General features: G+C 37.7%; 1 protein-coding gene across 1 annotated transcript in view; it reads right to left on the minus strand.

The window, feature by feature from the left end:
- MTMR3 (myotubularin related protein 3) overlaps positions 1-27,563 on the minus strand; it is a 114,189-nt gene that overhangs the window by 37,153 nt on the left and 49,473 nt on the right. Inside the window, exon 2 of the mRNA XM_055080676.1 lies at positions 3,102-3,154. The gene's annotated coding sequence lies outside the window, so the exon portion shown is untranslated. The remainder of the gene's footprint in view (positions 1-3,101; positions 3,155-27,563) is intronic.

A 27,563-nucleotide genomic window follows, 5' to 3' on the forward strand; every position in this document is an offset into this window, starting at 1 on the left:
TCACTATTTCTGCAGCCCTGATTCTTAAAAATAAATTTACTAGGTGAAAAGATACACACTTGGTGGGGGGGATCATTATTGCCAAAGACTACACATACTAATTCCATTTATGAAACTATAATTCACTAACTCAGTTATCAACTTGGTAGAAGTTCTAATGTTCTGTAATTTGAAAGGTTAAAATAAAAATATGCATAAGCATTATTTGTATTAATCCAGAAACATGTTTGTACATGTACAGAAAAATGATATGATTGTTAACAATGTTACCACTTTAAGGAACAAAGTGGGAATAGGAACTTTGTTTTTATACTTTTAGAATTACTTTACCCTTGTAATTAGAAAAATAAACTTTTCTACAAAGACATTTTTTAAAAGGAAATTCAAAATAATATTGCATAAAAGCTTTTCACTTGACCTAAGACAGAGTGTGAAGGTAAAGCCATCAAAAAAAATAATCAGGGATGTAAAGCAATGGTTCTGAGGGCAGAAGAGACAGGAGTTCTGAGTCTGCCATTCACTAAACTCTATGACCTTTGGGACCTTTAAGGCAAGTCATGCTACTTCTTTACCCCTTATTACTTCAATATATACTTTATAAGAACAAAAATAATCTCTTATATAACTACAAAACTAGTTTTCAAATTCAGGAAACTTGACACTGATATAGTACTTTAATCTACTTTTTATATTCCAATTTGGTCAACCAATTACATCATTTACAGAGATATTTTCCCCCCTCTATAAAAGGATCCAGTCTAGGATCACACTGGATCTAGTTGTCATCTCTCTTTAGTCTTTTAATTTGGAACCCACATTATATTAATTCCAATAATATGTTTCCTGGTATCAAAATTAATTTAATAATCTAACATCAGGATTCCCTGGTGGCGCGGTGGTTAAGAATTCGCCTGCCAATGCAAGGGACATGGGTTCGAGCCCTGGTCCGGGAAGATCCCACATGCCGCGGAGCAACTAAGCCCGTGTGCCACAACTACTGAGCCCGGGCGCCTAGAGCCTGTGCTCCACAACAAGAGAAGCCACCGCAATGAGAAGCCTGCACACTGCAACGAAGAGTAGCCCCCACCTAACAGAACTAAAGAAAGCCTAGCATCGAAGACCCACCCAACGCAGCCAAAAATAAATAAATATTTTTAAAATTAAAAAAATAAAAATTAAACACTGAAGAGTCAAGTAATACCTTAGGATTACACTTCCTCTCCAAAGGTCTAATATGCATCCTGCTAGGCCAAATGAAGGGTAAAATTCTTATTTGAAGCAAAGTCAAATGATTTCTCTTCTCTTAATGTATGTATGAGAATTTGACAGTTGGGATCTACAGGCTTCACTGGTCTCCAGTGTCAGTCTCAGAATGTGACTTCTGAGAAATCTTTACCTAAGTAAGACATTTATCTTCCTACTTAACATGGAAACTCATTCTTTCAGGCACCTGTTAACAAGAAATTACTCAATTCCTTAATCAGTAACTAAAACTCACACTTGCCAACAATAATTCAGCCAAGTGAGATACTGAGCAACTTGGACTACAAGGACACATTATATATACTATATAAATCCTTCCTATATAGAAAGGAAAAAAACAGTATCCTGAATCAACAAGATGATAACTAATCTCTACTAGAACAAAAGAATCTAATTCTTCTCCCTTATTCTTAACCAAACACACACAACAAAAACAAAAATCCTAAAATGAAATTAGGGCTTCCCTGGTGGTGCAGTGGTTGAGAGTCCGCCTGCTGATGCAGGGGACATGGGTTCGTGCCCCGGTCCGGGAAGATCCCACATGCCGTGGAGCGGCTAGGCCCGTGAGCCATGGCCGCTGAGCCTGCGTGTCTGGAGCCTGTGCTCCACAACGGGAGAGGCCACAACAGTGAGAGGCCCGCTTACCGCAAAAAAAAAAAAAAAGAAATTATACTGAGAAGACACTAGTATCCCAGGACTCAGGGAACATTTGTGTGATCCGAAAATTCAAACATGAAGATAGTTCTTGCCTTCAAGATGTTCACAATCCTGTGGGGTGACAAACATAACTAATAAGGCAGAGTGTGATAAGAGATGTAGAAGTATAATTCCATGGGGATGCAAAAGACAGAGAAATGGATTCTGAACTGGGCACTCAAGTAAGGCTTTGTGGAACACTCGCACTTTTAATGGCTGAACCAGACAGATTTTGAGACAAAGTGGGAACAAGAACAGCATAAGCAAAGAATGAGACCAAAAAAAAAGGCAAGATATTGGACAGTATTTGAGGGACAGTAAGTAGGTCAGGGTGGCTACAGCAAAAGATGTTCTAGGTGTATGGGGGAAATGAGTGCCTAGTTGCAGTAGATGTGCTTAAAGCTCACTTATATAAAGAGCCTAAAATGCCATGCTAAGGAGCTTGATCCTTAATCTGGAGGCAATGCCAAGCTAAAGGTTCTGGAACAAGGGAATGATTTGGATCCAGAAACTTAAAACCAAAACAGCAACTTCTCTTTTCAATAAACTTAGATAGTAATTTCCTCCATTAAATAGATGGCAGAAAAAAGAAGCAGTAATAAAGACTTAGGTAATAACAGATCCACACAGGTCTATGAAAAAAAAGGACAGGACAGGGATTAACATCCACACTGGGGGCGGGACTAACAAATTTTTTAGACGTTATTTTCTAGTTGAACGTCACATTAGTACCACTAATGCTAGTAATGAGGCCTCGATTTTCACACAGATTTAATAATTTAAGAAAACTCAAAGTAAGAATCAAGTTTCAATTTAAAAGAACATCATGTTAAGAACTATTTTAAACAAAAGATTAGGGCCACAACTCATTTAATCTCAAATACAAGTTTCTAGGCACAGTATATTATACTATGGCACAATTATATATGGGAAAAGTAATCTGGCTTGAGTCCTAATGGGAAAAAAAAAAACCAAACCACCAAATATTGAGATTTAACATTAAAGTGAACATACAAGGGTTCACTTAAATAATTATGTCCACAGACAGAACAGGCCCCCAAAATTCATCTGTAAATTACCTTTTGCTGCCTCAGAACAGCAGAGAGTATAGTAGGGAGCAGGAGGTAGGGGGACAAACTTACCAAATGAAGTTTGTCCCAAGAACTTTTTCTACTGCAACGTTTCACAAGAAAATCTGCAAAAGAAAAACCAGTAGTTTTACAATGACAAATATCCTAAGTATCAAGTTAAGCCACTTAGATCTCCCCACAAGACTTTTCTCTACACGTTGGAATGCCATGACAATACATTATTTTTTAAATTGTTACAATGTGAACTATTTAGTCAACCACAGGTTTTAGAATGTTTAATTGTGCAAAACGGGCCAAGTCAGGCCTTAGCATGCTTTTAGAAACTACAGAACTGCACAGATAGAACTTTCCAAGAACCTATAAATACTTCTCTTTAAGAGTTTTTTTCTATCAATCTAGCATCATTTCTGATGGCTTCTCAGGTAAACCTTTGCCACTGAAGCCACAAGTACTTTAAAAAACTAAAAAGATCACAGGAGATCTAGGTTTGGACTTGGTAGTTTAATTTGTACACATAATTGGCTTCTATCAAGGGGTCTTTTTTTTGTAAGAAAAAAATCAGAGATGCAGGAGTAGAGTCTAAACACAAAGAATTCTTGTCACAACTAGGCAACAATCTGACCTTTAGAGATAAAAGACCTAATCAACCCGATTCTTTTGTAAAGACTTCTCTCAGTATTTGCAGGCAACTCATCCTTTTGAGCTGTTTATGTGACATAAAGTCACATATATGAACAGGACTGTACAAAATATCAAAGTCCTAAAATTAAAGAGTCAGTCAACATATCACATTATTGCCATAACCTCTGGAACCATTTTTTAAACAAGTAAGAACCACATAAGAGGAGGCTAAATATGTAATAATAAAGTGTTTTAACCATTGTACAAGTAGTATTTTTGTCTCCCAGTAACTTTTAGTTTAAATTTTGTAAAATTTAATTTTAGTTTAATACAGGCTGGGCTGTATTGACCACATGCTGTATGGGAAAGGAACTAAGGCTATTCATAACTTGCAACTTCAGATACAAATCGTATTAGTATGAAGGGTCCTGTTAAGTTGTTTAAGGAGGTACAACACAGTACAGCAGGAAAGTTCAGGGGTTTTAAATCTGTAAGAACTTTTCTTTCTAGAGTAAAATTTTTGCTGAGTATTTGAAAACTGAAATACAAGTTACAAATTTTTTTCATTTTTCCTTTATACTATAGTAAGGTTATTGTTGATTTTTTAAAAACTACGTCTGTAGGTACATTATATCATCTATGAATTTTATTTAGGATAATAAAAAAACATTTGTTAAAAAGAACAGATACTGGGTCTCTTTGTCCTTAGCTGTTAAAAAAAAGAACCAGATAAAACAATATATATGAAGGCACATTCCACTTAAGTATTAAATGCAAAAAATGATCAGACATAGTTCACTGTAACCCAAGAAGTATCAGAGTACTACAAGGTTAACTAACTGTCCAATGACACGCAAGTACTCAGAGTTCAGAGGAGAGACAACCCAGGGAAGCTTCACAGGTGGTGGAGAACTTCAACTTGAGTCCTACAGATTAGGTGGAAATTAGATAAAGAGAAAGAGAGGATGGAAGCCAAGTAAGGATGGCTATTAATACCACAGTGGGAAGAAAGCACATTTTTGAGAAATAAAGAATAGGTCAGAATACCAATCATGTTCAGGAAAATAAGACTAAAAAGATAGGACACACTGTGGGCCTTGAATGCCAGGCTAAGGAATCTAGATTTCATTCAATGGTACCAAACCAAAAGCTTTATGAGCAGGAGAATAACAACATGAAAATGGTGGTATTAAAAAGCAGCAAGTAGGATGGTTTGGAGGGGAAAAGTCACTTAGGATGTTCCTAGACTAGTAATGCAGATATGAACTGCTAAGGGCCCAATATCTCAACCATAGTAAAAATGCAGAAGAAGACACCAAAATGAGTGAAAGCATTAATTGCCTGAGCTTGGTAGTTGATTAGGAATGGAAAAAAGGGGGCAGAGCAAGTTGTCAAAGATAACTGCAAAATTCTAAGGCCTGTGGTGAGTAGAAAAAGAATGGTATTGTTAAGAAATGAAGGGTAGGTTCCAAGGAAGCAACACCAGATATGATACACTGACTTTAAAGGTGGCCTCCCAAGTAGACGTATGTCCAGCCAGTAATTAGGGGTGAAATGGGATTAAATTCAAGAGACAGGTTAAGTCTAGGGGTAAGAATGAATTGATGGTGTTACATTTACTTCAAAGAAATCACTACATCTACTACAAGGATCATCTGACATGTTTTAGAAATTACTTGGTAATTTATTCTGTCAAAGATATAAGTCCATTAATACAAAAGTGTTTGTGTATAGTTTCCACAGGTGTAAAGCTCCAAGACATAGACCAAACAACAGGAAGATTCAACAAAAAGGTTCAGGCAGGTCTGCTTCAATGCCAGCAATGACTCCTCTTAACCACAACCAAACATCTACTTAGTTGGAAACAAGTATGCCATTGTGAAACACTGCCAACAAAATTTTAAAAACTGCCCATGCCTCTTAGGACTATTTGCCAGATAAAGGCCATGTAGAAGTAAGTCTGAAAGAAGCTCTTTGGTGCCATAAGCTACCTTCTCATGAAGCCAGATGATATCTTGTGATACCAGTCATGTACACCTCAGAGTAGGAACAGTTATGTTTGGGTGACCTTGAACGGTCATATACTTGAAGAGGTAGAATGTAAAATGGTTACGTTAAATCTAAGCAATTACCTAAAGTGTCTAATAACATGGGATTCTTAAACACATAAAGCATTAATGAACAGCCAGCCAGGGCAGCAGTGTGGGGCAAGGGTTAACTATGGTCACCCTTAAGTTCCATCTGGGGGATAGTGTTAAAAGAAAAAAAAAAAAAAAAAGAATTTGCAGTTATCCGAAAAAGGTAATTTTTTTTTACAATCATGTATTATACTATGGATAGAATTTTATCTATTTCAAGAGGAGACCCTAAAGAGAATAAAAACATACTTGATTATTAAATACTAAAATACTAGATATTACTGTGCAGCTGCAAAGCACAGTCTATGTCTTTCTGGAAGACAATGAGATACTAATTAAGAGGAAGGGCACGGAGGCCCTGAGAAGGCTAATAAGGAATGGATACCTACATGGAATAGTTTGTTATCATGTGTATGCCACCTACTAGTTCAGCTTCAACAAAGAGGCACACCAATTTGGGCCATTTATATAATAAGTGAATCCAAACTACAAAAACTAATTAGGTCAAACCAAATTCAGAAGGAGAAACTTAAGAGACTCAGGCCAGGCCTCCTAAAATGTGTGTGTGTGTCGGGGAGGGGGTGGTGTCCATGGGCGGGTAAGGGTGGCTAAAGCAGCACTTTTTTGCCTGGGGTACATTTTAACTTCAAAAGAACAAGAAGTTTTGGGGTTTTTTTTTTTTTTTTAACATCTTTACTGGAGTATAATTGCTTTACAATGGTGTGTTAGTTTCTGCTTTATAACAAAGTGAATCAGCTATACATATACATATATCCCCATATCCCCTCCCTCTTGCGTCTCCCTCCCACACTCCCTATCCCACCCCATGAAGTATTTTTTACAGCCCTGTCTCACTTTCAAATGCAGGAATGATTGAGGGTTCAAAACTTTAAGAAGGCAACACTGAGTAATTTTAAAGGAATCTTTTATTTTCACTGTATGCGAAAGAAATGGCTTTTCTTGCACTGCATAGTAAGAAACACTGACAGCAAAACTTCAGTGTGGAGGTCATAAAGTAATTCAGAGATGTTAAGTTTTAAGAAGTGACTTTAGGGGCTTCCCTGGTGGCGCAGCGGTTGCGCGTCCGCCTGCCGATGCAGGGGAACCGGGTTCGCGCCCCGGTCTGGGGGGATCCCGCATGCCGCGGAGCGGCTGGGCCCGTGAGCCATGGCCGCTGGGCCTGCGCGTCCGGAGCCTGTCCTCCGCAACGGGAGAGGCCACAGCAGGGGGAGGCCCGCATACCACAAAAAAAAAAAAAAAAGAAGTGACTTTACAACTGCTGCTACTTTGGGCAAGTTTTTCAGCTTCTTAGTGTTTCCTCATTTATGCCTAGTAACTTTTCGGATATCTGATGGATGATATGACCTTCCCAAACTAGGATTCTATGGCATGTTGGGGAGATTATTCCATGGTGAGGAGATGATTTAAACACTAGTATTACCCAAAACCCAAGCATTTAGCAACTGAGTAAAACTACTGTGGTTTGGTCTTACTCCCTGTACAGGAGCCCAAACCTCAAGTTTTCTAAACTTTTGCTGCTGAAGTCAACTATAAATGAAAATAAAAACTGAGAGACAGTTCAAAAAGTATGGCTGTATAGCTGATTCACTTTGTTATAAAGCAGAAACACACCATTGTAAAGCAATTATACTCCAATAAAGATGTTAAAAAATAAAAAGTATGGCTGAACGCTCTCAGTTGGACTTTTCCCCCCTACTTATTAGGACCTTGTTTCAAAAAAAAAAAAAAAGGAAAAAGAAACTAAATACAAAATTGAGTCAGTGTCCTGGAAAACTCACTGAGTTTTCCAAACAAGGTAATTTATTTAAAAAAAAAAAACTTTTAAAAAGATTCCACATGTCTTTTCTACCTCTTCTGAAAACACTAAGTAAGGTCTGTGTGTTTTCAGGGATCCAGACGCAAATTCATGGTCAGAGTACTGCATTCCTCTGCCAGCTGTAGGACACAGATAAGCAGCTAAAATATTATCATTTCCTAGGCAAAAAACAACCATCTTCTTGAAAAACAAAAATCCAGTAAGTTGTCAGAAACAGTTAGATGAACTCCATGCTATTATCAGATTTCTGTATCAAAGAGCCTTTTACGGGCTTCCCTGGTGGCGCAGTGGTTGAGAATCTGCCTGCCAATGGAGGGGACACGGGTTCGAGCCCTGGTCTGGGAAGATCCCACATGCCGCGGAGCAACTAGGCCCGTGAGCCACAACTACTGAGCCTGCGCGTCTGGAGCCTGTGCTCCGCAACAAGAGGCCACGATAGTGAGAGGCCCGCGAATCGCGATGAAGAGTGGCCCCCGCTTGCCGCAACTAGAGAAAGCCCTCGCACAGAAACGAAGACTCAACACAGCCAAAAATAAATAAATTAATTTTTTTTAAAAAAGAGGCTTTTACTAGCAGTAAGTCTCTTGAACCAGCAATATTAATGATAATGTTCACTCTAACAAGTAAAATTCTGTTTCAATAGATAATGACCAAAGATCAATCTTGAATAATTCTGTGACATTAGTGGTACAGAGTGTGGTTCATTCTATGAGGATTTTGTTTTGTTTTGTTTTGTTTTAATGTGGGAGAAGTTCTGAATACATTCCTCAAAGGAGTATCTGCAATAGACAGAATTTCAAAGTTGGTTAGTGATCAATACTTAAGATCATTTGTCTTCATTTAAGTGGCTGAAATACTGACAGCTGCTTTTCCAAATGGGACCCAAAAATGTGAGAAGTCAAAAGCAAAGAAACTGTGCTCTAGCATTTTTAGACATTAAGATCTGACTGTACTTCAGATGCACCTTTTTGCTTTTCACATCTCAAGTGGGCAAAAGGAAGCCCTGACCATGTTCTCAGAAAAGATCAGCTGTGATCAAACCAACTTTATCAAATGTGATTTGTACCTTTTAAAATCACTTATTTTACAAGTGTCTCCCTTTTAAACTTAATCCTTATACAAAAGGGGGGCAGGGGAGCATAAATCATACATGAGTCTTGGTGAAGACATTTTCTGGTGGTGACCAGAAAAGATTAAAACTGAAGATATAATACAATCTGCTAAAAAGGGTAAAAATAATTTCAAAAAAGGTTTTTTTAATGTTTTGACTTGCTCTTTATAATCACTTCTATGAAGAAAACATTCACGGGACTTCCCTGCTGGTGCAGTGGATAAGACTCCACGCTCCCAAAGCCAGGGGCCTGTGTTCAATCCCTGGTCAGGGAACTAGATCCCACATGCATGCCACAACAAAGAGTTCACATGCCCCAACTAAGGAGCCCATGTGCTGCAACTAAGGAGCCAGCAAGCCACAACTAAGACCCGGTGCAACCAAATAAATAAATAAATACTATTTTTTTTTTAAAAAAAGAAAACATTCACTTCATACTACTAACTCAGATATATTAAATCATTAATAGGATTATAAGGAATTTCTACGAGTAATGTGCAACGTTATTTTCTGACTCTATATCCTCCATGAAAAGTCACAAGGCAGGTATCATTTTATTACTGAAATTAAGGATTTTAAATCTAATTTTATAAGGCAGCATTTAGATTCACCATGGTAAATGAAGAAATGTTCCCTATCTCCTAAGGAAAAAAACTCTAACAGAAAGCAAATACTTAAGTCTCAGTTATCAAGATAGAAAATCCAGGCATTCAAAGCACTAGAAATTAATTAAATTAAAAGCCAAGCAGGATCATTTCATCTAAGTGCCAGAGGTAGTTCAATATTTATAACTGCTATGGAAAGATCAGAAAGACTAGCCCCAGTGTTGGAAAAATGTTTCCTGACTTTTGTTTCTTTGACTAATTCCAAGGTCTACTGTTGGGAAATTAAGAGAAGGCAAATTTTTGCATGCTCTTTAATGTCCTGCCACTTGCTCTCAGTTAACCTCTGATGAAGAGGAAAGAAGTAATTTTGTTTCCCCCTCCTTTCTCCCCTATACTGTCCCAAATCAAAGTTCTCATGGGCAATGCATAGGTCAAACGTTCTGTTTTTAAAAAAAGAAAGATTCCTAATCAGGAAGTGCATACCTCTTCATGGAAACTTGAATTTTCCTAATTATAATCCTGTAATGACTTCTGCCCCTCTTAAAAATCACGATTAACTCAACATGAGACTGCAGACTCTGTCCATGCCTCCTACTGTTCGAAGAATAAAATTATAACTGCATTTTCTTGGACAAAACACTTAAATGACCAATCCCTATGAGGATGAGCCGTTTTACAATAGGTTCTCTTATTAAAAGGTTTTTAATAAGGCTTAAATTATGAGCTCCTATTTCTTATGTACTCAGAAAAAGAAATCAGTGAGGTAGCAAAGACCAAAAACTTATTTTTGTTAAAGACAACTAAAAAATTATGCAAAATTCAATACACCAATGTCATTTTGAAATCTGCAAATTTACCGTGTTTATTCTAATATGCTTTGCTTCTGCACCCTGCCCTAGAGTGGCAAAAACAGACTCTCTAAACCCCACCCTTTTTACATCAACCCTCCGCCCTCACTGCTGGAAAAGAGGTTTATTTTCTAGAAAGACAAGCAACTTAGTTTGAAGGTCTACTTACCACAGGAAGTCAAAAGTATGCCCATGTATAAATGACATGGTTTTCCTATTATGCCTAGGTACTTGGGATATTCAACACCAATTCTAGGAAAAATCTGGAATTAAACTACACTCAAAAAATAGCTATCAGTATTCCAAACCTAGCTAATCTGCATACTGCTTATCAGTTTTTTAATAATATATAGTAATGTTAATGTTTCTCTACCCATCTGTAAACAGATTCTTCAGAAAAATTCTGGTTCACTCCACTTAGTTTTATGCAGAGTAACTGGCATCAAAATGGACAAGGACCAGAAAGCTGAATGAAAATGCAAATCCATCCTTTAAGCATAAAACTTAACAATGAAGAGAAGAAATGGATTTAAATTTTTAACTGTCATCTCAATTATAAACTGTCCAACTCCAACTAGCCAACAGGTACATTCAGAAAAGAGAAACAAAATTCCAATAGTAGAGGCTATATGTGCAACAAAAAGAATCCCCTCTTCCTGCTGGCCTAGTTAAAATTTATATTCTGGCAATTAGGTAAGGGGCTACTCATAGTTTTGAAAACAAGCCAATAAAAACCCAATAACCTCCTCAATTCTCAATTATTAAATAGCCAAAAGACCAAAAATCATCTTGACCAGAACACCATCTTCTTATGAATCCTTTTAAGACCAATACAATTCAACAGATCCCCAGAAAAAGACCCACCCTTTTAAACTAGTAATATTTATCTCATGTAAACAGAGGGAAACATGTAACTGCCATTCAAAATACACACAGGAAGAAAAAATTTTCAGCTAAAGTCAAAAAGTAGAATTCACGAACATGCTTTACTTAAGAAGAGGAGAGCAAAAGTCCTAACCTAATAAGAAATAAAGCTGTCTTATTAAGAGGGTTCCCTTTTGTCTTTAAATAACTGCACTTAAATTAACCACTCTGAAAACCTCAAGACAAGTCATAGGTTCAAACTGAAGACACAAACCAAATCTTGAATTTTAAAAATTCTTAAGCTATCAATTTGCTTAATCCATTAATCAGAAAAGGAAGGGGGTGGGAGCTTTTTTAAAAAACATGCTGGCTAAATTACTTATATTCATAGTAAGCACATTAAAATACAGGTAAGGGACTTCCCTGGTGGCGCAGTGGTTAAAAATCTGCCTACCAATGCACGGGACACGAGTTTGAGCCCTGGTCTGGGAAGATCCCACCTGCCACGAGCAACTAAGCCCATGCGCCACAACTGCTGAGCCTGCGCTCTAGAGCCCGTGCTCCACAACAAGAGAAGCCACCGCAATGAGAAGCTCGCACACCACAACAAAGAGTAGCCCCCGCTCTCTGCAACTAGAGAAAAGCCCACATGCAGCAACAAAGACCCAACGCAGCCAAATAAATAAATAAATAAATTTATTTATTTAAAAAATAAATACATAAATAAAAATAAAATATAGGTAAAATATTCTCTAAAACAAGATGAAAAACTGCTCAAACATACAGCCTAATATCAACCTATTCTAAACATATTGAGTATTCTAACTATATTGTTTATACATCAAAAAACTTAAGTACTAGGACTTCCCTGGTGGTCCAGTGGTTAGGACTTCCCTGGTGGTCCAGTGGTTAGAACTCCAAGCTTCCACTGCAGGGGACAGGAGTTCAATCCCTGGTCGGGAACTAAGATCCTGCATGCGGTGCGGCCAAAAAAAAAAAAAAAAAATCCACACAGACAAGTAACTGGAATTCTCAAGTTTCCAATAAGCATGTGAACATAACTACAAAGAATAATGCTACACTTGCAAGGTCAATCTGAGCCACTCATGTTTCTTGCATTTTCCAACATGAAAATAGTTTGTCAAAGAAACTGAAGTCTAAAAGAGGTGTAAGGAATAATGCATTTACCCAAGCTCTCTGGTAAACATCAGGCCTATGAATGGACAACACATTCTGTATTCTGTTTTTAGTCAGGACACACATATGCTAAAATACAAAGAAATATAAAAACCTTGGGAAGAGTTTACATTTTCTACTGATTTATTCTTCAACATCTAACCTAAAACCTATATTCTACAACATATAGGTATTTTTTCAATTGTTTCCATGGTATGGTATACATACCATTGGTGATATTTGAGAGGACTTAAATGTAACACAAAGGCCTTTAAAAAACAAAACTATATACTTATGCTAATGAGAACTGGATAAAACATTCTGCATTCTATTGACTCTGAGATGCCACCAAAGTCAAGGCACACCATTAAATTTGCACATCACCAAGAAAGAAAAAAACTTGATTTTAAGATGCATTATCATTTGGTATACAGATATTGCAAAAAATCGTATAGGTAATATATTAATGAGAGGTTTGGGCTATACTGCACTATATGCTAATACAAATCCTAAGACAAACAGCTGTCTTTCCTCAGGTTGCTTTATTCTCTCATTTTGCTTCATAAGACCTATTTTTCCAATCCATTATAAGTCTGAAACCATTCAAAGCAGGCCTGAGCAGGGCCATAAACAACATCCAGTCCTCCCCCACAGAAATGTAGCCTCTCTCAAGGTTTCTGCTACTACTACGTGAGAGCTCCCACAGCTTCCCCAATCCTGACTGCTATTCCTGGCACAGGAGCAGAATAGCAGATCTTCTCTGGACTGTCAATGAAGCACCTCCAACTCTACATATTCCAAACAGAAGCCATCACTGGCCTCCCTTCCCTTCCCCCACCATATCTTCTTTCTTAATATTCCATTGGGAATCTTGGTCAGCCTAGGTCTTCAAGACTGGAAACCATCTGACACTCTTTCCAATAACAAAATCTGACACCATCTCCCACTGCTTTCTTTGAAATGCTCAATTTCCATCTTTCCATTCCATGCCACCAGGGGCACCACCAATGGTTTAGCAAACCGGTTCTCAAACATTTGCTGAATTAAATTTATTTAGACCTTATTACCTATGAAACAAAATAACCAGTTACAACTGAACTTAGAACTGATTCTGGTCAATTCCTCTTTGAACATCACCTGGCATATCGATCCTGTCAACAGACATTGCCATAAAACGTCCCTGCTCAAAAAAGATATGCCCTATGGCGTACATGTCCAGAATGAATGACTTGAGGCTTCTTTAAAATTTTTCACGCATGAGCTTTTGTCACTGCTACTACCTCTGCCTGATTTACTCATACCGCCTAATCCATTTGGATAAATCCAACATATCCTTCAATACTTGGCTTGAAAACATTAATTTCACCATGAAAACTTTCCCTTCAGAGTTCACTGTGCAGTTTCAATACAGCTCTATTTTATAACACTTACTACATGTCATTATAATTATTTACATTTCTAACTGTCTAGACCGTGATTACCTAGAAGGTCATTTTCCCACTCAACACTCAACATCTGAACCCAAGGGCCTTACCACTACCGCTTAACAAGAGGCATTACAGTATAGCTTACTAGGTAAGAGCACAGGTTCTGCAATCAGACTTTTGGATGTGAATTTTGGCTCCAAACTTAGTGAACTTCCCAAAGTGATACAGTCTTCTCATCTGTAAAATGGAGATAACATTAATAGTTTTCTAATCAATGTTCAATGAATACTAATTCTGATGAGGACAAGAAGAAACATGCTCAATAACTGTTTTCTAGGTTTAAAAAACAAGCATAATTTAGGTCAATACAAGAAATTAACCAGAGCCACCTATTACCTACCCACTGAATAAATGCTTCAAGCACACCCATTCCCATTTAAAACCTCTATATTCTAGTTCTTACCATAAATCCAACATTTCTACCTGCCTTTCTTCATACAGAATAAACCCTTGGGATTGAAAGATGTATAAGTTTCCATTATTCATTAAAAACTTTCAAAGTCCAAAATAAAAAAAGTAATGTGATTTTGCTGAAGCAAAAATTTTAGTCATAGGCATTTGAGGCTAACCAAGAAGAAATCACTTAACTGACTGAGCCAAGCAATGTTAACCATTATTCTCTACACATTCTCAATTCTCAGGATACTATCATAGTACTTGTCAAGATCTAAACATACCTCTCAACAAGACCTCCCCAAAATGAAGACCTTCCTTCTTCTTTTTTTTTTTTTTTTTTTTTTTTTTTTTTTTTGCCATACGCGGGCCTCTCCGAACCCGTGTCCCCTGTATCGGCAGGCGGATTCTCAACCACTGTGCCACCAGGGAAGCCCGAGGACCTTCCTTCTTAATGACAAGGTCTCCCCCACATGAAAATCTTATTCTTCCCTCTAGGACATTGTGTCCATTACAAATTCCTTGCCATTGCTTATGTTATTTCCTATACCCAGACTGGCCCTTTCTCCACCAACCAGATCCCTAGAGCTCCTCTAGTATTCCAAACCACTAAACTTTCACTGCATTTTTGCAAGTACACATGATTTAACATTTATTCTCTTTTATCTAGGTCTACTTCTCTCCCTCCCCCAACTCTCTCACCCTCCTCCTCCTCCCTTTTTTTCCTCTCTCTCTCTCTCTCAAACACACAGAGGCAAGTTCCCTCAAGAGGTACTCAAAATGTTTTGATCAATCAATGAAATTTCCTTAAGAGGTTTTTCTGAGGTATAATTTTTTTTTTTTTTTTGTGGTACGCGGGCCTCTCACTGTTGTGGCCTCTCCCGTTGCAGAGCACAGGCTCCAGACACACAGGCTCAGCGGCCATGGCTCACGGGCCTAGCCGCTCCGCAGCACATGGGATCTTCCCGGACCGGGGCACGAACCCGTGTCCCCTGTGTCGGCAGGAGGACTCTCAACCACTGCGCCACCAGGGAAGCCCCTTGAGGTATAATTTATAATGTAAGTTTCAGATGTACAACATAGTGATTCACAATTTTTAAAGGTTATACTCCATTTATAATTATAAAATATTGGCTATATTCCCTGTCTTGTATAATATATCCTTGTATCTTATTTATTTTATGCTTACTAGTTTCTCCCTCTTCGTCCCCTACCCCTAACTTGCCCCTCTCCCCATTGGTAACAACTAGTTTGTTCTCTGTATCTGTGAGTCTGTTTCTTTTTTGTTATATTCACTAGTATGTTTTATTTTTTAGATTCCACATATAAATGACATCATACAGTATCTGTCTGACATTTCTCTAAGCACAACACCCTCCAAGTCTATCCATATTGCTGCAAATGGCAAGATTTCATTCTTTTATATGGCTGAGTAGTATTCCATTGTGTATACATACATCATCTTTATCCATTCATCTGTTGATGGGTGCTTAGGTTGCTTCCGTATCTTGGCTATGGTAAATAATGCTGTTATGAACACTGGGGTGCATATATCTTTTCGAATTAATGTTTTCATTTTCTTCAGATATGTACCCAAGCTTAAGAGTTTTGAGATACCATAAAAGTTTTTCTCATAAGCAATTAAAGATAACTAAAGGTGATAATTCTCATTACAATCATGGGAAAACTGGAGTGCTTTCTACTTTCACGTTCCAGTAGTAAACTAAAAATAGATAATACGTGACCAGAAAACTGTAACTACAGTTTCACCAACATGTAAAAACTTCTTGAAGCAAACAGGAACTTGATAACAACTGTAATATCAGTCCTGAATTGCTATTAACAGAATGCTGCTTTTGTGTAAAATGAGGGTCATTTCTGTCAAGCTAGAAATACTGCTTCAGAACAAAGATATGGAACACAAAAGTGACAGCAAGAAAGAGGTGGTCTTAATCCTCTCTGAGGCCATCACATAAAAGTAGGAATCCTTGATCAAGCCACTTCTAAAGCATCATTTTTATGTCCCATTCTTTGTGTAATAATTTTGCTTCTACCCCCAAAACTGGACTCCTCCTCTTTCCTTTTCTCAACCTTTCTTGAATTGACAAAGGTGAAATAAAGCAGTTTCTTCAAATTTGAAGCCAAGATAATTTTTCAGTCATATACATTTAATGCTTTTTGATAATTGGCAAAGAACCTGAATAGTACTGCATCCACATGAATAGCTGACCCTACAGCATCAAAAAATATGGAAATACTATTTGGCATGCTGCGTAGGAAGAACAAGTCCAAATTATTTTTAATAATTTTTTAAGTAACCGCAAGAACAGGGAGAGAAAACAGTCAAACGAAACAAGTATAATCTCCTATTAATGAATCAACTGTGGCCAGCTGTCAAGCTTGTTTTGTTAGCAGTTAACTTTTATTGAGCATTTCCCTCTGTCAGGTACTGTTTTAAAAGTATTATGTATACTGGGCTTCCCTGGTGGCGCAGTGGTTGCGCATCCGCCTGCCTATGCAGGGGAACCGGGTTCGTGCCCCGGTCCGGGGGGATCCCGCGTGCCGCGGAGCGGCTGGGCCCGTGAGCCATGGCCGCTGAGCCTGCGCGTCTGGAGCCTGTGCTCCGCAACAGGAGAGGCCGCAGCAGAGGGAGGCCCGCATACCACACACACAAAAAAAAAAAAAGTATTATGTATACTAACTCAATTAACCCCACAATAATTTTATAAAGTAGTAACCATTATTGTTACCACTTACAGTTGAAAAAACAGATATACAAACAAGTAACTTTCCTAAACTTATACCAGCTAAGTGGAGAAGCCAGAATTCAAACCTAGGCATTGTGGCTCCACAGTTTACATTATAAGTATCTATACCACACTTCCTCTCCATTAAGTAAGTTCGCTAATACAGTAAAACTTGATGCTAACTTTACTGCTCATAAAGAGTATCCAAGTAAGGGCTTCCCTGGTGGTGCAGTGGTTGAGAGTCTACCTGCTGATGCAGGGGACACGGGTTCGTGCCCCGGTCTGGGAAGATCCCACATGCCATGGAGCGGCTAGGTTGAGCATGCTTATTTCTTACATACTTACTACATGTTCAACTATATTTTTCAAAGAACAGTATAGGTTTTATTCAGTTTCATTCTCCCACAAAACTAGAGATTTTCATCAGTGTTTTATTATCCACTGTCTCAAGTATACTATTTGACACATGTTCCTTAAAATCTTTATTCTTTACATCTTCTCACTTGTCAAGATAATTCTGAACTCTTAATTCTATCCTGCAAGGAGCTTACAAGTCATCTGTGAACTTAATGAGCATACTCTCCATTTGATCTCTATCACTAGTAAGAACCCTATATGGTAAGTAGAGAGACCAATCCTAACCCCATTATAAAAAAAAAATTTGTTCTCTCTCTCTTCTGACAGCAAACCACCAGCAACAGTAAATATGACCCTCTAAATATGACCCTCCAAATCTGTTTTGCACCATTTAGCAATAAGACATATTTTCATCCCATATGGATGAAGGTGCCACCAGGGATAATTAAAAGTTTTCCTAAAGTTAAAATATATCAGGACTTCCCTGGTGGCGCAGTGGTTAAGAATCCGCCTGCCAATGCAGTGGACATGGGTTTGAGCCCTGGTCTGGGAAGATCCCACATGCCATGGAGCAACTAAGCCTGTGCACCACAACTACTGAACCTGCGCTCTAGAGCCTGTGAGCCACAACTACTGAGCCCGTGAGCCACAGCTACTGAAGCCCGCACGCCTACAGCCCGTGCTCCACAACAAAGAAAAGCCACCACAATGAGAAGCCCGTGCACCACAACAAAGAGTAGCCTCCGATCGCTGCAACTAGAGAAAGCCCACGCGCGGCGCAACAAAGACCCAACGCAGCCAAAAATAAATTAATAAATTTTTTTTAAAAAGTTAAAATATATCAGTTGCTTGCCTCTGTTCCACAGACCTGCCTCCATAAGAATATTACTTTGTAGAACAAACTGTCTTTCAAAACTATGCAGTTTATTATTTCATCATTTTTAAAGTCTTCACAAAATTTTTAGATTATTCCAAGATTTTGTTTAGCTTTATTAAGGTAGAGTTGAAATATAACAAAGTACAAATTTAAGGTAGTTTTTTCAGGTTTTTTTTTTTTACTGTAGTAAAAAATATACAATATTTACAATTTTAACCATTTTAAGTGTACAATCCAAGGGCCTTAAATATATCACACTGTTGTGCAATCACCACCACTATCCATTTCCAAAACTTTTTCATCATCCCAAACTTCCTTTTTAAGGCCAAATATACTTCATTGTATGTACAGTAGATCCTACATATCCTCAAGTTCCCCATCAGCAGATTCAACAAACTGCAGATCAAAAATATTCAGGTGGAAAAAAACCCAGGAAGTTCCAAAAAGCAAAAAAATTTGTGCCTTCCAGAAACTATTTATACAGCATTTACATTGTATTTACATAGCATTTACATTATATATATTAGGTGTTACAAGTAATCGAGAAGCAATTTAAACCATACCAGAGGATGTGTGTATGTTATATGCAAATACTATGCCAAATACTATGCCATTTTATACAAGGGACTTCAGCATCCTTGGATTTTTGTATTCATCACAGGGTCCTGGAACCAATCCCCCATGGATACCAAGGGATGACTGTATGTACCACATTTTGTTTATACATTCATCCACTGATGGACATTTAGGTTGTTGCTACCTTTTGGTTACTGTGAATAGTGCTGCTATGAACACTGATGTACAAATCTGTTAAGAGTCCCTGATTTCACTTCTTTTGGCTAGATACCTAAGGAATGGAATTGTTGGATCACATGGTAATTCTATGTTTAATTTTTTAAGGAACCACCACATTGTTTTCTACAGCAGCTGTACCATTTTACATTCCTAGCAGCAATACACCAGGATTCTAATTTCTCCATATCCTCATCAACACTGTTCCACTCTTTGACAATAGCCACCCTAATGGGTGTGAAGTGGTATCCCATGGTTTTGATTTGCAGTTCCCTAATGATCAGTGATACTGATCCTCTTTTCACGTGCTTACTGGCCATCTGTATAACTTGTTTGTAGAAATGTCTATTCAAGTCCTTTGCCCATTTTTAGTTGGGTTGTTTTTTGGTGTTGCATTGTGGTTCTTTATATATTCTAGATATTAATCCTTTATCAGACATGACTTGCAAATATTTTCTGTCATTCTTTGGGTTGCCTTTCACTCTCTTGATGGTATATTCTATTTCTTTCTTTTATTGCCTGTGTTTTTGATGTCATATCCAAGAAATCAGTGCCAAATGCAACGTCATGAAATTTTTCCCCTACATTTTCTTCTAAGAGTATTATAGTTTTAGCTCTTAAGTTTAGGTCTCTGATCTTCAATTACCCAGATAATTTTAAAGCACAAATAATCATGTTTTCAAATCCATAAAACTTTTTTCAAGTTTAAGTGTTAGGTGAGACTTAATAGAATCTATGTGCTATAGAAATAGTCACACGGGCTTCCCTGGTGGCACAGTGGTTGAGAGTCCGCCTGCCAATGCAGGGGACACGGGTTCGTGCCCCGGTCCGCGAAGATCCCACATGCCGCGGAGCAGCTGGGCCCGTGAGCCGTGGCCGCTGAGCCTGCACGTCCGGAGCCTGTGCTCCGCAATGGGAGAGGCCACAACAGTGAGAGGCCCGCGTATCGCAAAAAAAAAAAAAAGAAAAAAATGTGCTCCGCAATGGGAGAGGCCACAACAGTGAGAGGCCCGCGTATCGCAAAAAAAAAAAAAAGAAAAAAAAAAAGAAATAGTCACAGATATACAAGATGTTAATTTACACCCTGTTTACAATTTTTAAACAACTGGAAATAGGTAAACTGATATACCCATACAATGGAATATTATGCCCTTCTACGCATAGGAGTTGGGTGAGTAACCCAGGTTAACCAAGTCATAGCCTATTCCCTCAACCACATGAACCAAGGGGGAACCAATGAGAATCCTTCTCTTCTACTAGACTCAGTCCCCTCACTGTGCACCGAGTCACCCTGGGCCTACCACAGTAAGTTCACAGGGGCCCTACAGGACTGTTTTTAGTTTTTAAGGGAAATGGAAATAACTGACATCTAGTGGACCACACAAACGACTATCTGAGGTCATTCATAATTTCAACATTAACTCACAAAACATTCCTTTCAGTGACATTTCTTTAAGAAGCAGGAGTTTTAGTAGTTGCTATGATAAAAAGCAAGCACCATGTAACAATCAGTGTGGAACAGGAAATAGAGGTGTAATGTCTGATCTGATTCTAAGGCTTGAGAATCTGTGCAGTATCCAACATGCATACATATGGAAATTAAAACAGTCTTTCAAACTGCATGTATCAATTTTTCAAATAACTAAATTGTTAGGAAATAAATACTTAGGATGTTTGGCCCTAACCACTTTATAAATGGAACGGTTATTTTTTTGGCCTATGGGCACCATGGAAAATATTACTGAGACACTAAGAAGAGACTTTGGACTGTGCAGCTATGAACCAGGAGAAACCTGAGAGGATCCCACACCAATGCCCAGGGAGATGCAAAGCTAGAATACTTGAGACACTCTACCCCCACTTCCAGTCCTCAAAGTCCCCAAGCTGCCTGCCACAGTTCTTCAATTATCTGAGCTGCTCCAGTGTTCCACCAATAAAGCCACCCCTTCTCTTGTTGTTTATTTAAGCTCTAATTCAGTTTCTATCACCAGCAACCCAGAGTCCTGATAACAAAATCACGTGATTCAAACATTCAGCCTTATTTCCTTAGTAAAATCATAATTGAATAATGTATATATCAGAGTTGTTTTTTTTCCATATAGTTAGGGCATCACTTTAACTCAAATATAAATCATTCTGTTTACTGTTTCTTGTATCAACTGAACAAAGGATACTATTAGACACTGCATACTAAAGTTTAGTTTTAAAGTTTTATAGATTTCTTGACAAAAATATTCATTTGAATTTTTCACATGATAATATAAACCATACCATGTTTTTTCTTTCACACTAACATTAGAAATTAGAAAATTTCTAAGTAAACAAACTCTATTATACTCAAATTACAGCTTTAAAGAATAAGTAAAACATTCAATTTATGAATATTAAAAGTCAAATATTTTCTTAAATAATAATTCATTTCCAGAAATGAATTAATGTAGCGCTTATATTTACTTTATGGTGAGATCTGCTTTTAATATAAATCAAAGACAGCAGTGATTTCAGCAATGAGGACAATTTACACTTCATTCATTGTAACTGAGACAAAAGTAAACATTTCAAAAGTGAGAAAAGCTTAAATCAGAACTATACCAATTAAAAATGGCAATTACAGCTAATTTTTATGTTCTGTGATAAAGCATTTATATAGACCTACTGCAAATAAAGTTTTATCCGAAAGAAACATAACTAATCAGCTGACTAACATTCAACAGTTCTACTACTAATGGAGTATTCTGCCTTTGTCACACTAGCTAAAAATCCTAACAATGAACTTGCTCCTCAGTGAACGTCACTTTACTACCACCACCTAAAGAAAACCATCTACCATCTTGTTTCCCCAGAGTAACTTGCTAAAAGGGAAGACAGACTGAGCTGTACTGTCCCAGCAGCCCCCAAATTTAAAAATCCAACTACAAGGGAATTTCCTGGTGGTCCAGTGGTTAGGACTCGGCACTTTTGCTGTGGTGGCTTGGGTTCAATCCCTGGTTGGGGAACTAAGATCCGATCCCTCAAGCCACTCGGCTCAGCAAAAAAAAAAAAAAAAAAAAAAAAAAAATCCAACTACACACTGTTAGAAACACACAACTGAAAATTTAAGGAAACAAAAAAATTGGAAAACAGATTATGAAGAAACATGTCAAGCAAGTATTAACAAAGGAAAAATTGGTTTGGCTATACTTATACAAAAATAAGGACTTTAAGGCAAGAAGCATTACTAGAAATAGAACCTTTCGTAATGATAAAATGTTCAAATTAGGAAAACAATGATTCTGTACTATATAAACCTAATAACATGACGTAGAAATATATAAAAGCAAAGGATTACAAAGATTTAGCAAAACTGTAGGTTAGAAAAATTAATATATAAAATGAGGGGGAAAATTAGAGAAAAGAGACAATGTATGTATAACAGCATCAAAAACTATCAAGCACCCAGGACTAAATTCAATGAAGACAGATTATGAGGAGGTACTGAAAGACAGTAAAGACCACCAAAATAAATTACAAAGTCTGTAAATTATCAGTTCTCTCAATTTGAACTGATAATCCAATACAATCCCAATCAAAATATTAGCAGGTGTTTTTCTTTTCTTTCCTTATGAAGGAGATGATAAAATGATTCTAAAATCATGAACGTTCAAGAATAGCTAAAATGCCCTTCAAAGGGGGAGAAGAATCAAGATGTGAAGATTCAGTAAGACGGATATGAAGATTAGACCATACTAGCTAAAGACGGTGTGGCACTGTCACAGGGAGAGACCAATGGAACAGAACAGGGAGCCAAGAAACATATCTACATATAATGGACACCTGATTTATGAAAATAGATAATATAGAACAGTAGGGGAAGGACCAGCCTTTCAATCAAGTATGCTGGGACAACTGATATCCACATGGAAAAAAAATGAAATTGGCCCCTATTTCATACACTATAAGCAACATCAAATGAGTTACTGACATAACTGTGAAAGGCAAAAGTATAAAGTTTTCAAAAAATGTTTAAGAAAATATTTTCATGATCTCTAGGTATGGAAAGACTTTCAAAATAAGACATAAAAAGTAACCATAAAGCAAAAAAACTAAATTTGACTACATTAAGTTAAGAATTTCTATTAGATCATAAAGACAGTGAAAACAAAGGCAAATAAATGGACAAAAGTATTTGCCCAGGGCTTCCCTGGTGGCGCAGTGACTGAGAGTACACCTGCCAATGCAGGGGACACGGGTTCGTGCCCCGGTCCGGGAAGATCCCACATGCCGCGGAGCAGCTAGGCCCGTGAGCCATGGCCGCTGAGCCTGCGCGTCCGGAGCCTGTGCTCCGCAACGGGAGAGGCCACAACAGTGAGAGGCCCGCGTACCGCAAAAAAAAAAAAAAAAAAAAAAAAAAAAATTTGCCCAAACTTAACCAACAAGGTATTCAGAATATACAAAGAACTACAATTAGTATTTCTTTAAATAAGACAAATAATCCACTAGATAAATGAATGAAAGACTTGAATAAGCAATTGTAGAAGAAATCCAAATTGCCAATAAACATAGGCAGAGATGCTCAAAAACAATCATCAGGGAAATTCAAATTAGAACCACAAAATACTACTAAACACCTCCCAGGTTTTGAAAACTGAAAACACTGACAATATCAAGTGTTGATGAGGATATGGAACAAGAACTCTCATTCATTACTAATGGAAATATGAATTGATAAACCACTTAGAAAACAACATGGCACTCTAGTCAAAGATATACATACCCTGTGGCCTGGAAATTGTGCTCCTAGGAATAAACCCTAGAATGCAGATACTGCAGCAAAAGAAACGTTTAAGAATATTCACAGCAGCATTGTTCATAGTAGTCCAAACTTGGAAACAACCCACTTGTCCAGCAACAATGAAATGGATAGTTCGTAGCATATCCGTACAATATACCAGCAATAAAAATGAACTAGATCAACACACAACACATAGGAATGTGCAAGAGAAGCAAGACAGAAAATGTGTACAGTATGATTCCATTCAAAGACAGGCAAAACTATTGTTTACGAATGTATACGTGGATAACAATACAAATAAAAGCCATACAGTGATTACCATAAAGGCCAGGAGAGTGGTTAGTTATTTCTAAGAAGGAAGGAAAGGGATAAGCATTAGAAGGAACAGAGACCTGGACAACCTTTTGGGGTGCTGGTATTTTATTTCTTAACCTGGATAGTAGTGACATGAGTGTTCACTTTAATCACTCATTACACTGTACATCTCATGCACTCTGTCATATTTCAATACAAGAAGTGTTCAAAAAAAGACAAATAACAAAAAAATTTCAATGGGCTAAATAAAGATTTTAATAGAAATCCCACAAAAGATATATAAATGGCCAATAAACACATTAAGAAATGTGCATTGTCAGTCATCAGCAAAAGGCAAGTGAAAACACCACAGTAAGATAACCTTTCACACCCAGTAAGTAACTAAAGAGACTGACAAGAACAAATGCTGGCTAAGATGTTGAGTAACTGGAACTCATACATGGCTCATGGAAATGCAAACTGGCATTACCACTTTGGTGGACAGTTTGGCAATTGCTTATTAAGTTAAACATACATCTATCCTATGGCCCAACAATTTCACTCCTTGGTATTAACCCAAGAGAAGGGAAAACACATGATCACAAAAAGACTTGGACACAGATATTCACAGCAACTGTAGTCATAATAGCCCCAAACTGGAAAGAACTCATAATGTTCAGTAACAGGTCATCAGATAAACTGTAGGGTATTTCTACAATGGAATACTACTTAGCAATAAATGAACTACTGATATTCGCAGCAATATGGATGAATCTCAAAAGTATTATGTTGACTCAAAGCAGCAAGTTACAAAAGAATACTACACGATTCCATTTAAATGAAGTTCAAATACAGATAAAACTAATCTGTAGTGACGGAAACAATAACAGTAGTTTGGGCAGAAGGAGACAGGGAAATAACCAGAAAGGGGCAAGAGGAAATTTTCTAATGGGATGTATAAGTTCTATATCAGGACTGAGGCAGTGGCTTCACAGCTGTAAATACTTACTGAAACAAACCACACATTTCCATCTGTGTATTTCACTAAATAAATTCTATTTTAACTTAAAAAAAATCCTAAAATAGTATCCTAAAGCAGAGTCTCTAACCCCCATCCAAAAGTAGTATACTGTCTTTAGAAAAGGTTGTACAATGAGATCATATGCATCACCCTCCCAATATCACCAGACTCTCTCTTTCTGAGGGTAAGCATATGAACTCCTGATCTCCCCTATAAACAAAAAGCATACATTTACAGGTGACTAGTGTTTTGGGTAAAGTCTGAGGTTCTTCTAAGGTACTAAAATTTCCATGAAGTAAACTTGTCTCCAAGGAGATCAAGTTCTTGACATGATCGAAGAACTACAACCCTGCAGCCTGTGGAACAAAAACCACATTCACAGAAAGACAGACAAGATGAAGAGGCAGAGGGCTATGTACCAGATAAAGGAACAAGATAAAACCCCAGAAAAACAACTAAATGAAGTGTGAGAAGATGCAAGAAATATTTAACAAAGACCTAGAAGAATTAAAGAACACCTAGAAAAATTAAAGAACAAACAAACAGAGATGAACAATACACTAGCAGGAATCAACAGCAGATAACTTGAGGCAGAAGAACGGATAAGTGACCTGGAAGACAGAATGGTGGAACTCACTGCCGTGGAACAGAATAAAGAAAAAACAATGAAAAGAAATGAAGACAGCTTAAGAGACCTCTGGGACAACATTAAACGCAACAACATTCGCATTATAGGGGTCCCAGAAGGAGAAGAGCAAGAAAGGACGCAGGAAAATACTTCAAGGGATTATAGTCAAAAACTTCCCCAACGTGGGAAAGGAAATAGCCACCCAAGTCCAGGAAGCACAGAGAGTCCCAAGCAGAATAAACCCAAGGAGAAACCTGCCGAGACACACAGTAATAAAACTGACAAAAATTAAAGACAAAAAAAATTATTGAAAGCAACAAGGGAAAAACAACAAATAACATACAAGGGAACTCCCATAAGGTTAACAGATGATTTCTCAGCAGAAACTCTACAAGCCAGAAGGGAGGGGCATGATATATTTAAAGTGATGAAAGGGAAGAACCTACAACCAAGATTACTCTACCCGGCAAGGATCTCATTCAGATTCAATGGAGAAATCAAAAGCTTTACAGACAAGCAAAAGCTAAGAGAATTCAGCATCACCAAACCAGCTCTACAACAAATGCTAAAGGAACTTCTCTAAGTGGGAAACACAAGAGAAGAAAAGGACCTACAAAAACAAACCCATAACAATTAAGAAAATGGTAATAGGAACATACATATCAATAATTACCTTAAACATGAATGGATTAAATGCTCTAACCAAAAGACACAGGCTCACTGAATGGATACAAAAAGACAACCCATACATATGCTGTCTACAAGAGACCCATTTCAGACCTAGGGACACAAACAGACTGTAAGTGAGGGGATAGAAAAAGATATTCCATGCAAACGGAAATGAATAGAAAGCTGGAGTAACAATACTCATATCAGATAAAACAGACTTTAAAATAAAGAATGTTACAAGAGACAAGGAAGGACACAACATAATCATCAAGGTATCAATCCAAGAAGATATCACAATTACAAATATATATGTACCCAACATAGGAGCACCTCAATAAATAAGGTGACTGCTAACAGCTATAAAAGAGGAAATCGACAGTAACACAATAATAGTGGGGGACTTTAACACCTCACTTACACCAATGGACCGATCATCCAGACACAAAAGAAATAAGGAAATACAAGCTTTAAATGACACAACAGACCAGATAGATTTAACTGATATTTATAGGACAGTCCATCCAAAAACAGCAGATTACACATTCTTGTCAAGTGTGCACAGAACATTCTCCAGGATAGATCACATCTTGGGTCACAAATCAAGCCTTGGTAAATTTAAGAAAACTGAAATCATATCAAGCATCTTTTCTGACCACAACGCTATGAAATTAGAAATCAATTACAGGGAAAATAACGTAAAAACACAAACACATGGAGGATAAACAATACGTTTCTAAATAACCAAGAAATCACTGAAGAAATCAAAGAGGAAATCAAAACATACCTAGAGACACATTACAATGAAAACACAATGATCAAAACCTATGGGATGTGGCTTAACTGGTGGCGCAGTGGTTAAGAATCTGCCTGCCAATGCAGAGGACACGGGTTCGAGCCCTGGTCTGGGAAGATCCTACATGCCGCAGAGCAACTAAGCCCGTGAGCCACAACTACTGAGCCCGTGCTTCTGGAGCCTGTGCTATGCAACGGGAGAGGCCGCGACAGTGAGAGGCCCGCGCGCCGCGATGAAGAGTGGCCCCCGCTCACCGCAACTGGAGAAAGCCCTCGCACAGAAACGAAGACCCAACACAGCCAAAAATAAATAAATTAATTAATTTTTAAAAAAAAAACCTATGGGATGCAGCAAAAGCAGTTTTAAGAGGGAAGCTTACAGCAATACAAGCCTACCTCAAGAAACAAGAAAAATATCAAATAAACAATCTAATCTTACACCTACAGGAACTAGAGAAAGAAGAACAAACAAAACCCAAAGTTAG

This window comes from Physeter macrocephalus, chromosome 19, assembly GCF_002837175.3.
Source record: "Physeter macrocephalus isolate SW-GA chromosome 19, ASM283717v5, whole genome shotgun sequence".
Classification (NCBI taxonomy): Eukaryota; Metazoa; Chordata; class Mammalia; order Artiodactyla; family Physeteridae; genus Physeter; species Physeter macrocephalus.